Source organism: Patella vulgata, chromosome 6 (genome assembly GCF_932274485.2).
Source record: "Patella vulgata chromosome 6, xgPatVulg1.2, whole genome shotgun sequence".
Taxonomy (NCBI): Eukaryota; Metazoa; Mollusca; class Gastropoda; family Patellidae; genus Patella; species Patella vulgata.
The window spans coordinates 74662264-74675548 of NC_065884.2; positions in this window are offsets into that span (position 1 = coordinate 74662264).

Consider the following 13285-nt stretch of genomic DNA (forward strand, 5'->3'; position numbering starts at 1 on the left):
ACAATTAAAAACATTGCCTTGATTTATACACATACTATAGCAAAAATATACGGGTTTTAAGTTCAGTGAATACCAATTATAAACAGTCCTTTAAATTTAAATATACATCTTAATGTTATAAATGTTACAATATTTAGTAACTTTATATTAAAATGGACATAGTGTGAGAAAATGAAATGAATTAGATTAAGAATTTGTATAGAAAATGTTCAGTACAGGTTTGTAATCGGCCCTTTCAACGTGAATAATTCTATGTGGTGACTGAACAGGGTTTTTAAAATTACAATATGATGTTTAATGTATCAAGTATTGCTATATTTGGTGACTTTAATATATAATAGTAATAGTTTAAGCAAGAAAGTTATATATAATTAGGAATTTTCAGAGAAAATTCTTTAAACAGGTTTGCAAAAGGCATATTATATGTTGTATTTTAAGGGTACTTGATGAACTAGTCTAAAGAGATACCTACAGTTGCAATATAACTGGATAGTAGGGACTATTGTGTGTTTTCGCGAAGGGTTAACAAATGGGTCAAACTCCACGCAGACGTTGAAGATTCGTCTGCTGTGGTTATGGAGTTTTCTATATATACAGAGAGAGAGATGGGTTTAACGTCCACTCGACACAAACTAGGTCATTTCGGGACTAACATATGGTTTAATTTTATTCCAATAATTCGCTTGCGGCTAGGGGTCTTTAACAGTGGGAGGAAACCGGAGGACCCGGAGAAAACCCACGAGGCTGGACAGGCGACCCTGCTCCTTGTCACGTACAACCGGAGAATCGAAACCCCGCCAGTTGACTCAATGACAGACTTTATGATACAGCGTGCACATGCCTTAATTCAGCCACCCAACCCCCCTATACAAGGTTCGGTATGCATATTAAATCATTTAATTTCTGTTCTTGTAAATAGAGAGAGAGAGACAGACAGAGAGAGAGAGAGACAGAGACATGGGGCTTAAAGTCCACTCGACACAAACTAGATCATTTCGGGACTAACATATGGTTTAATTTTTTTTATTATTCCAATAATTCGCTTGCGCGTAGGGGTCTTTAGCAGTGGAAGGAAACCGGAGGATTTGGAGAAAACCCACGAGGTTTGACAGGCGTTCCTACTCCTTGTCACGTACAACCGGGGATTCGAAATCACGCCAGTTGACTCAATGACAGGCCTTATGATACAGCGCGCACGTGCTAACCATTCGGCCATCCAACCCCCATTCTGTAAATAAAAATATAAGTGCTGGAAATGATGTTGTAACATTGTAATAAAAAGTTTGAAACATATTTCTTTGTCTAATTATAGCTAGTCTTGTAAAGGATAGCAGTGAAATTAAAATAGTATTATTTGTATTACCTTTAACAACTAACGTCCCACTGTTCTGCTCCAACTGGACTAATGAAGACGGAGCTCCTTATGGAAACAACACACGGAAATCCCACTAGAAAATATTGGCCAATTGACATATGAATTGCACGTTTGGATTTTTTTTTTCTAATCTGAACAACTGTTGCTTGCTAGTTTCCTCTTTTCAGTTTGCAGGAAAATTGGTCTGGTATGGAAAAACTATCTGTTCATTCGGATGGTATGGTAAACCAGGGTTCATCAGTATCATCTTTGCTGTTTATTCGGATGGTACGGTCAACCAGGGTTCACCAGTATCATCTTTGCTGTGCACGTAAATGAACTCTTCATAAATGGAATTCAATGATTAGGGCCTGTCGCCCGGCTACAATTTCCATCCTAGCATCTGGGTCCGTATTCAAAGGTTTTCTCAAAGATAAGTAAAAATATTTAATTTTTCCACTTAACCAAGTGTCTTACCTTAAATCGGTATTCAACGGGTCTATTTTACATATACTTGGCTATGTGAAAAACTTAACTGCACACTTAAAATATGGAATATCCACATTAGCCAAAAAGCATGAATTTGTTACTATGGAATACACTCTACTGCAAAAAAATCACGAATTACTCACGTCGCACGCAAGTTATGTCCCCTCAAGAGCATCACTATACTCTATCAAAATCTTAATTGTCATTACTAGAAAAATATTTGTTGAAATATAATATTGTAACGCACGAAAACAGTACGACTATAATTTATGATAAATTATGATAGTACGCATCCGTTGCCGGAACAGCGGTATTCGTAAATGTTTTTTCAAAAACAGTTGTTTTCAATATCAGTTATTGAGTAGTGGTAGTATAACGATGTATATTGTAAACTTTATTATTTTAACAATGTATAACGAATATATTAGCAATACACGGGGCAGTCATCATCATAATATTTGTAAATTTATACAAACGAAGACAAGAACATGTAGCACCCAAAACTACAATGGAACGTCATCGCAATGTGAAATTTACAAATAAATTTAACGCATTAAACTTTATTATATGATAGTCGTGGAAAACAGGATTGATTAAGCAATACGAACATGATAGATGATCGGGGAACCTAACACTATTGCGGTTCTACAAAATCAAAGCTGATGATGAAAAAAACAAAAAACAAAAAAAAAACCTTTGATGCCAGAGCTACACTCAGCGACACTGTCTTTGTTTAAATCTCAATTTCCTAACTTTCAAAATCACCATTACGGGACTACATTGTGTTCTTCGGATAAAAGAAGTCGTTATAATTTCATTTAACTTTAAGGTACCTCCCATAGGTCACTTAAAGTTATGTGGATTTTTCTCACTTAAACTGACCTTTGAATACAACTAAAAGACCAAACATGTATAATTTACAGGAAGTTACGTATATTTAAAGATACATTATAGAAGATAAGATAAAGAGATGGCAGTTCTCGCTATAATAGTTAAGAAATAGATAGTATAAAGTTAATTTGCTGAAAATTATGAGCCGAGAAAGAAGCCGGTGAAATTTTTGCATAGTCTCGGTTATCATTACTAAAATCATTAATATAAACAGCATAGTCTCGATTATCCACTTTTTCTGATTTAATTATCTTTGGCCGTTAGAGGCATATAGGAATCTAATCCAGCCTACATCGAAGGCTAGCCTTCACATCGAGAGTTTATTATGGTCTGGATAAGTTAATTAATGTCTAATTGATAATTTAGATAACATTTCAGGCCTAAAGAAAGACTTGTAATAAGCAGATTTTGCTCTTGCATAATGCATGTTTAAGTGAAAGCTAGTAGTTAAGTGACTATCTCAGACCAAAGATATCCCTTGAAGACGGACCTTGATCTGTTGGCATCTGGTGGGTGAGGAATAATTAACCTCGATCATTTTATAATATTTATATGTTTTCATATAGAAAAATTATCTAATTCTTATTCAGTCTTTTGTGTTATTTTGCCGGTAGGTCATTTTCTACATGACTTGTCACAAACATCATATTTCATGTTTCTACATGATCAATTTATCCAATTTATCTAAAATTTAATATTGGCTTAGAACTGATCAATGGAGTTACTTCCCTTCGACTCTGATAATACAAGCAAGTTGTAATCAATGAGGTGGCGTGTCTGATGTAGATCATAAGGTCTGTTATTGTGGTGATGTACTTTAGATCAGAAGGTCTGTCACTGAGGTGATGTAATATATATACTTTACATCTGAAGGTCCGTCATTGAAGTGATTGCCTTGGGGTGATTTTCATACCACATTTGTATGTGACAATGAGTACGGTCGCCAACCAGCCTGACCTCATAGGTTTTCTTCTGGTCTTCCAGATTCCTCCCACTGCTAAAGACCCCTTAATCAAACTCATTATTGATTAACTGTCAAATTAAATTATTAATTTCAGACTAGCTTTAGGTATGGGCAGGGGCGGATTGGGGCCGGGAACCGGCCCGGGCTCCCGTGTCGGAGCGGCCCCTTTTACTGCCCACGTAGCCCGGAAGGGGGGGGGGGATCCCCGGGAAAATTTTGAAAAATGAACCCCAAATATGCGATTTGGTGGCATATCTGATTATGATGGGAGGCCATTTCCGCAATTTGAGACCATACCCGACATCCCAATTCTGTGATTTCATCTCTGAAAATAACGAGTTAATAAAAATGTCAAGGAATGTTTAACACCAGCCTCAAGAAATCGCCTCGCACTCATATTCAGCCAGCAGACCAGCTATCATCAAATTTTGCTGAGGCCTTAAAATTGAATATTTTTTTGGAGTTACGAACCATCGACAGACGTTTCTGGCGTATCTGGCGTATCCCCACAAACAGGGTGCAGATGACTTAATAATTAGTAAATTTGCGGGCGACAGTGTCGGGTGAATCCCACCCGGCCCAGAAAGTCTATTATACCAGCCCATTCCAGACTCCAGTGACGGCGTGGCGGCCCGTTAAAGCCACCGGCCACATAATACAACATGATCATCATCGCTCCATGGCCGGTCCAATACCCCCCCCCCCCCCCACTTCCCATATAATGTTCAGCAGAAAAAGGTTTTTTAGACGAATTGTTTTTTTTCATTTTTTGTCCGACCGACCCTTCGGGCGATGGCCCGAGCCCGATGGCCCAATCCGCCCCTGGGTATGGGGCATGCATACTGGCATAGAACTAGCAATCAAGTTCCCTCTGTCAGGTGTACCAGCAGCAGGACTAACAATGAAGACGTAGGTGGTGGAGGGGGGAGGGGCATACGCCATACCGTTCTGTACCAACTGGGCTTATGAAGACGGGGATGGTTGAGGGGAAGGGGACATACGCCATACCGTTCTGAACCGACTGGGCTAATGAACGGTATGGCGTATGCCCCCAACCCCTCGTCATTATCCCAGTTGGTACAGAACGGTAGTACGTTAAACTCTATTTCATTTATTCATCCATTGTATATTCACTACCACAGATACGGTACTTTAAATGGTTGGTACTGCACGCAAACAAAATCTATACAAGAAAAATAAATTGGAAAAGGGATTAATGAGGACGAACATTGATCATACAGTTTACTGTAAGGGAGATTTTGTCCAGGCAGCGGCGCTAAGTCCTACTCTTACATCGAATTCCAACTACCAAGAGTTGTCTTACTCGAGACCTCGGTGATTCGTCCCATCCGAACGACTATACGATTTCCCTTGCTAGGCCCTCTGTCCTGCACCACTGACAAGAGTTCTGTTACTGGGGACCTCGGTGATTCGTCCCATCCGAACGAATGTACGATTTCCCTTGCTAGACCCTCTGTCCTGCACCACTGACAAGAGTTCTGTTACTGGGGACCTCGGTGATTCGTCCCATCCGAACGACTATACGATTTCCCTTGCTAGACCCTCTGTCCTGCACCACTGACAAGAGGGGGGCCACACCAGAAAAATCTCTGTCAACACCTGTATCGAACACGTCTTACTCACTAAGCCACGGTGTCTCTAGTTCATGCATAACGTGGGAATAGGAGTTCGGGGCAGAAAGCTCTCTTGTCCATCCACTGGCAAACGTGCGTTTTGAGATATAGCGTCCATGAGCATTGTTCGACCTGTTGATCTATCAGTTAATATAGTTATAACACGAGCTCAGTTATATTAGTTAAATGTATTATCATTAACCTTGTGATGTATCTTTTTATCAGTATATATAGATGATGATATGATAATCTTGTGATAGAGAGAGAGAGAGAGAAATGGGGTTTAACGTCCACTCGACACAAACTAGGTCATTTCGGGACTAACATACGGTTTATTCTTTTTATTTCAATAATTCACTTGCGCGTAGGCGTCTTTAGCAGTGGGAGGAAACCGGAGGACCCGGAGAAAACCAACGAGGTTGGACAGGCGACCCTACTCCTTGTCACGTACAACCGGGGATTCGAAACCACGCCAGTTGACTCAATGACAGGCTTTATGATACAGCACGCACGTGCTAGCCATTCGGCCATCCAACCCCTGTAACCTTGTGATGTATCTGTTTATCAATATATATAGATGATGATATGATAAAGTCTAGGGTACAATCTATCAATTATAACGTGGTTTATTTTACCGTTAACCACCCATCATGTAAATAATGATAGTGTGTTATGATGAATACAGTGAGGAGACCATCCTGCTTATATCATTCCTACTCTTCAACTGGTTTATTTCTCACAAACTTTATATATATTATGCACTTATCAAGAATTACGCCTAAAGTAAATAATAAACATAATAGAGGCTACCTGATGTCAAAACCCTGCCTAACTAATAACACGTGATCTATAGTAAAGACCAGTTTAAGTAAGAAGGCAATCCCATCCAAGCAAACAATTGAACCTAATGCATCTTGCTTCTAAAATGACCTATTGAGGTCTGGATATCTAACATAACATGTTATATATAATTGAAAAAGACTACAATGGTATACACTCCTTGTGGAACTCCTAAAGGCGACTTTAGTTGGGTGATACGAAACAACACACCAAACAAATTCTACACTTCTAGTGAACATCTAATTATGTTAACTGTTTATTCAGCATTGTGTTTCTCACTTGTTTTGTCCTCCACCAAATCTGAAAATAATTCTTTGTAAAGAAAAAAAGCAATGAAAGCAAAATTCTTTGTTAAAGCTTTATATGGACTCAAGTTACTAAAGGTATTATATATATACACCCAATATCATTCAAAGCATCCACGCTCTTTAGATTACAATGGGTTTATAGCGAGGTACGCCCGGGAATAACAACAAAATTCACGACTATTTAGTAGTATATAACAAGAAATTTCTAATTATCATTATTCAATTTGCCACGTTAAATTATAATTGTCACAGATATGGTTTATTAAAATATGAACTGACTAATATATCTCTTAGTAAAATTTTAGTAAATAAAATCGACATCAATTCAAAATCAGAGAATGATAAAATTAAGGCAGGCGCCATCACAGATTTTATATGTTTAAGAGAAAAACGTTAACAATTTAAATGATATAATTCATGAACTTTACCATTATTTATATATTAATGTCAGATTTATTGTACGAATAAATTATCGTTATTATTATTATTATTATTATTAAAGTATTTTGGATGATATTTGACCAGGAAAGTCATAATATTTATTGTAGTGATCGCTGTTTATTGAATAAAACCTGTTGTCTGTGTTTATTGCAAGAACTACATAGAAAATTTGTATACATATAAGTAATAACGTATTTAAGCGGTTTTGCCCCGTGGCTATTCTACTAAGGCACTAGACGGGGCATAAATGTACTCTTTCTTGGCCTCATAGAGACAATTGCCATATAATGAATGATGGTACCATTACTTGTTTAGGGAGTGCACTTAGTTAACACATTTTTGGAGTACTCTTGCATTAATCTGGAGGTTTACATGACAAATAAAGTTCAGCTCTACGGTCTCCGAATAAAGTTGAACTCTACTGTCTCCAAATCTGACGAAATGATATCTTTCACCATGTTAAGGATTCGTACGAACTATCAAATTTAATAAAAAAAACAAACAGGATAATATTAAGAATATTTGTTATTCCCATGGAAAGTCACGGCCCGAGTTAATACTACAATAAATAAAATGAAATGGGGTTTAGTGACGTCGTTCTCTTTCTAAAACCATTGTACCATTACTTGTTTATGACTTGCACATAGTTAACACATTTTTGGAGTACTCTTGCATTAGTCGGGAGGTTTACATGACAAATAGATTTGAGCTGTACTGTCTCCAAATCCGACGAAATCATATCTTCCATCATGTTAAGGATTCTAATGGACGGTCAAATTTAATAAAAATAAACAGGATAATATTAAGAATATTGGTTATTCCCATGGAAAGTCACGACCCGAGTTAATACTACAATAAATAAAATGAAATGGGATTTAACATCCTACTGTTCTCTGCTCCTATACTGGGTTAATGAAGACGGGTATACACCATGCAGTGTTCTATGAGGGACATTTTGCCTACTCTTATATCGAATTCCAACTGCCAAGGGATTTGTTACGTGCACGCCGATGTATACACGGGACCTCGTTTGTTCGTCACAACCGAACGACTATACAGCTGTCCTTGTCAGGCCCTCCCTCCGGCACCACTGACAAGGGGAAACCACGTCGGGAAATCCCGATGAATTTTCTCGGCCGATGCAGGGATCGAACCCGCGACCTTTTGGCTAGTCGGCCAGCGTTGGATGGCCGAATGGTTAGCACGTGCGCGCTGTATCATATGGTTTCCTCCCACTGCTAAAGACCCCTACGAGCAAACGAATTATTGAAATAAAATTGAACCATGTGTTAGTTCCGAAATGACTTAGTTTGTATCTAGTGGACGTTAAACCCCATTTCTCTCTCTCTCTCTCTCTCTCTCTCTCTCTCTCACCGTAGCCCCACTACTACAAACAGCGTACTTCAATTATATACTATTCAAAAAAAGTAGGGGATATTTGATTTTGGGGGCATAATACTAAAATATGCAAATGACTACGAAAAAAGTCACTATAGAACCTAACAGAAGAAACATTTCCAGTTACATGTGACGCCCAAACGCACCAATAGCTACCGCATGGAATGCAGGTGATGCTTGGGATCATCATGGGGGTCCAACCCAAGATTTGCACGACTCTGACTTTGAATGTTACAGTCATTGTGGCATTGAATTCCAGGGTGGAAACATCAGTTTAATTGTTTTAGTGACCAGAAAACAAATTTTGATATACGTCGGCTTACCCAAAATGAAAGGTTACGTGCCCTTGGCATGCTACAGATCGGCACAACACAGGCGGTTGTGGCGCGGACGATGAATGTTTCTCAGTCTGTCATAAGCAGGCTATGGTCCAGATACCGTGATACACAATCTGTACAGGACAGACCACGCTCAGGTCGACCAAGGGCGACAACTCAAGCCCAGGATCGATTTATCCGTACCTTGGCCTTGAGAAATCGTGTCATCACAGCAAATCAGATCAGCGCTCGTCGTGAGTGGCCAGACGATTCGGGATCGACTGCATAGGGGTCACCTTCGCGCCCGACGTCCTCGCGTGATCCCTTGTTTGAGAGATCATCACATTCAGGCAAGACGTCGTTGGTGTAGGGATCGTCAACACTGGGATAATCGACGCTGGAGCAATGTGATGTTTTCAGATGAGTCAAGGTTCACTGTTGATTTTTTGGACAGACGTAGGAGGGTGTGGCGTCGTCGAAACGAGCGCTTCCAAGACGTTAACGTCATCAGACATGATCGATTTGGGGGTGGTTCTGTTATGGTGTGGGGAGGCATCACTGTTGCTGGAAGAACGGCTTTACATGTTGTTGCAGGGCGTGTTACAGGCCAGTACTACCGGGACAACATCTTGGCAGTCCATGTTGTGCCGTTCGCACGACGTCATGGCCGTCGTTTCATCTTCCAGGATGACAACGCAAGATGTCACAGGGCCAGGATCGTTACAGGTTACCTCCAACAACAGAACATCACCACATTACCTTGGCCAGCACTGAGTCCCGACCTCTCCCCCATCGAGCATGTCTGGGACATGCTTGGACAGAGGTTACGTCAACGTCAACAACGTCCTGCCAATGTCCAAGAACTTGCTGCTGCGTTGCAACAGGAATGGGACAATCTGGACCAAAATGACCTTAGACGTCTCATTAGGAGTATGCCACGTCGGATCAATGCTTGTTTGGCAAACAGAGGAGGATTTACCCGTTACTGACTTGGTTGTGATGCTGTGGTAACTTTGCTGTTTGACCCCGGGTATCATTTTACCCTTATAATGGTCAGTCTGTGCCTTACTTAGTCTAACGATCATTTGGAATAAATCGATGAATGTGAACTTCATTTCATTTTGTCATTTGTTTCTTCGTCAGTTTCATTAGGTGACTTTAATAACACTTAAAAATCAAATATCCCCTACTTTTTTTGAATAGTATAGTATAGGACAGGTCAACAACAAGACATAAACGTACTTCAAGTATAGTAATAGTATAAGAGAGGTCAACAACAAGACATTAACGCCTTAAAAATACATATAGTAGTGAATACGACCACCGAATGAAGTTCTCAACCAACAAAACTTAATAAAAATACATATATTAAAGGTATTCCAATGTGCAACTCGTATTTGACATCACTAAAATGCTCCATATTTAGCATGAATCTGATAGTAAATCGAATGAATGTGAAATCATTTCCTTGGTAACTAAAAACATGTTATAGCATTGCATCCACCAATTAACATGTTGTTTGTCGAATCACGACAGGTTTTCACACGCCCGTGTCAATAGTTAACATTGTGAATTCTTCTAATTATCATAATGTCAAAGTGACCAAATCGTAATAAGATTTGTACCATGTCGTTCTTTCTAATAAACATCTACCATTGCCATTGAAGTGGAACTTGCACCTTCCATGTTGAATAAACCAATTTTCGGGGGTACTATGGGTGGCTCCTCCTACCACAACCACCACTGGCGCAACTTAACAATTGGTTTTCTGGGGTCTCCTAACCCAGCCATACACCACCAGCGTCCCAAACCTTCCGCACCTTTCATTTTGAACAAAATCTACCTAGCTTCCGGACTAAGGCTATGTAGTGTTTTCTATATGATATTCCCAGATCTCAGATGGCAGAAGACTTAATAACACACTAGACTATGTAGTGTTTTCTATATTATATTCCCAGATCTCAGATGGCTGTAGACTTAATACCACGCTAGTCTATCTAGTGTTTTATGCCATGGGGAATGTTTAGACTGATTTGGAGAATGAGAGGACTGGGGCTTTACGTCCACTTGACACAAACTAGGTCACTTCGGGACTAACACATGGTTCAATTTTATTTCAATAATTCGTTTTCGCGTAGGAGTTTTTAGCAGTGGGAGGGAACCGGAGGACCCGGAGAAAACCCACGAGGTTAGACAGGCGACACTACTACTTGTCACGTAAAACTAGACTGTTTTTGTTTCGCGTTAGCAACATAATCTTTCTATTGTTTCAGAATCGATAATAATTTTATAAGAAACTTGTTAAAAGTTGTATGATTGGAAAACAGAGAGAGAAAGAAATGGGGTTTAACGTCCACTCAACACTCGCTAACCATTCGATAATTGAATAACCTGTATCAAAGATACTCTATAGCATCCTTCAAGTTCATGTATCCTTCGGCAATGCTCTTTAAATTATTTTACAAAAAAGTTCTTTCAATGGAGAATGATATCAACTATAGCTGAAATATATTTGCTTATGGACTAAAGTAAAGAATACAGTTATAGCTCAGAGAGAACGATGCTAATAAATCTCAACGAGTATTTGTTGAGTAGCGTTTATTTGATCCCTTCTTCTTAAGATTAATACAAAGTGTTTACATTTGATAAATTGGTAAATAAAACACGAGAGCGCACATTTATATATGACTTCAAGGCATATTCGCCCACGACATAAAAGTTGTGCCTAACATGAGGACAGATGATTAAATCTGGTAAAGAAATATAATACAAAATATCATTTAACAGATGATTAAATCTTGTAGAGGAATAAAATACAAAATATAATTTAACAGATGATTAAATCTTGTAGAGGAATAAAATACAAAATATAATTTAACAGATGACTAAATCTTGTAGAGGAATAAAATACAAAATATCATTTAACAGATTATTAAATCTTGTAGAGGAATGAAATACAAAATATCATTTAACAGATGATTAAATCTGGTAAAGAAATAAAATACAAAATATCATTTAACAGATGATTAAATCTTGTAGAGGAATAAAATACAAAATATCATTTAACAGATGATTAAATCTTGTAGAGGAATAAAATACAAAATATAATTTAACAGATGATTAAATCTTGTAGAGGAATAAAATACAAAATATAATTTAACAGATGATTAAATCTTGTAGAGGAATAAAATACAAAATATCATTTAACAGATGATTAAATCTTGTAGAGGAATAAAATACAAAATATCATTTAACAGAAATAAGATGAGAGAAGGGAGAGAAATGAAACGAATTTTGTTTTATGGCACGTCAGCACCAACCGGGCTATATGGCACGTCAGCACCAACCGGGCTATATCGCGTCAGCACCAACCGGGCTATATTGCGTCAGGTGAATTATTTGAGACAGATTAAATACAATCACAAGATAAATGTATATTTAAAAATATAGAAACAACATATCACAGTTCAGTTCAGTAAATAATTAAAATCATATCACAAAACATTATAAAATATATCACAGTAAATTTAATATAATAAATTACAATAAATATGGTTAAATATCATTATTGACAATTTAAAATTTATGATAAAAGTCAGTCTCTTTTCGAACGTTTAGCAGTTTTCCATATAAACCCGGCTGGGCAAACAGATTGTGAAAACACTGGCAAGGATAGTATGTTTTTCTTATTTCTTTGAGATACAAGGGGACTTGACAGTACTCACATTCTGGTTGAGACTCTCGCTTTAAAATGCAAATATGAGTTAATGAAAATATGCTAGAGCGACATAAAACAACTTCATCTCTCCTTGTAGTAGTTGCCAGTGGTCATATATGAAAACGTTGATGGCAGATTTCAAATCGGTGAAAGGTTAAAGAAATTGTGATATAGGAAGATCTAAAGCAGACTTGGCAGCAAAATCTGCTTGATCATTCCGCCTTATACCAACGTGACTGGGGAGCCAGCAAAAGACAACGTAAGATAGTAGCAGACGATAAATATCTACTACTAATGGGTGTTAGAGCTGTTTATTTTTAATCGTTTGAAGCGAGGTAAAGAATCAACAAAGATGGCGTGCTAAGGAAATATCAATCGACAAACATTTGTGACAAATCATAAATTGGCCTCGAAAGTCTGAGAAGAAAATAACTTTGTAGAATCAGTAAGGATATGGTTATGTACATATTATGAAAGCAATCAAAGTCGCCATCTGTAATCTATGCTAACTAATTCTGAATATATCGATTAAAACAATTCTTATCAGTCAGGGGTAATAACTCTTGACTTTAATCTGGGAGAACGCCAATACTAACTATTCTTGAAAATGTGATGAAAATCGGTTCAGAACTTAACTTTATAGGATGGGTACAAATGAATCCCCGGGCTAAATTAACCCCTTAGCATTGCACACGTTACCATATGACAAATATGTTAGTCCCATAACGACCGAAGTATTTACGAGCCATTATTTCATTCCATTCTATGCTCTCTTGACAAGGTAAGTTAAATTAACTCTCTTGTCAGGGTAAGCTAAATTTACTCTCTTGTCAAGTTAAGCTAAATTAAGTCGGTTAACAAATTGTTTTTGACGACCCAAAGGATAAGTTGAAAGACAAAGTATGGCCCGGACATCGTCGATGAGAGGATT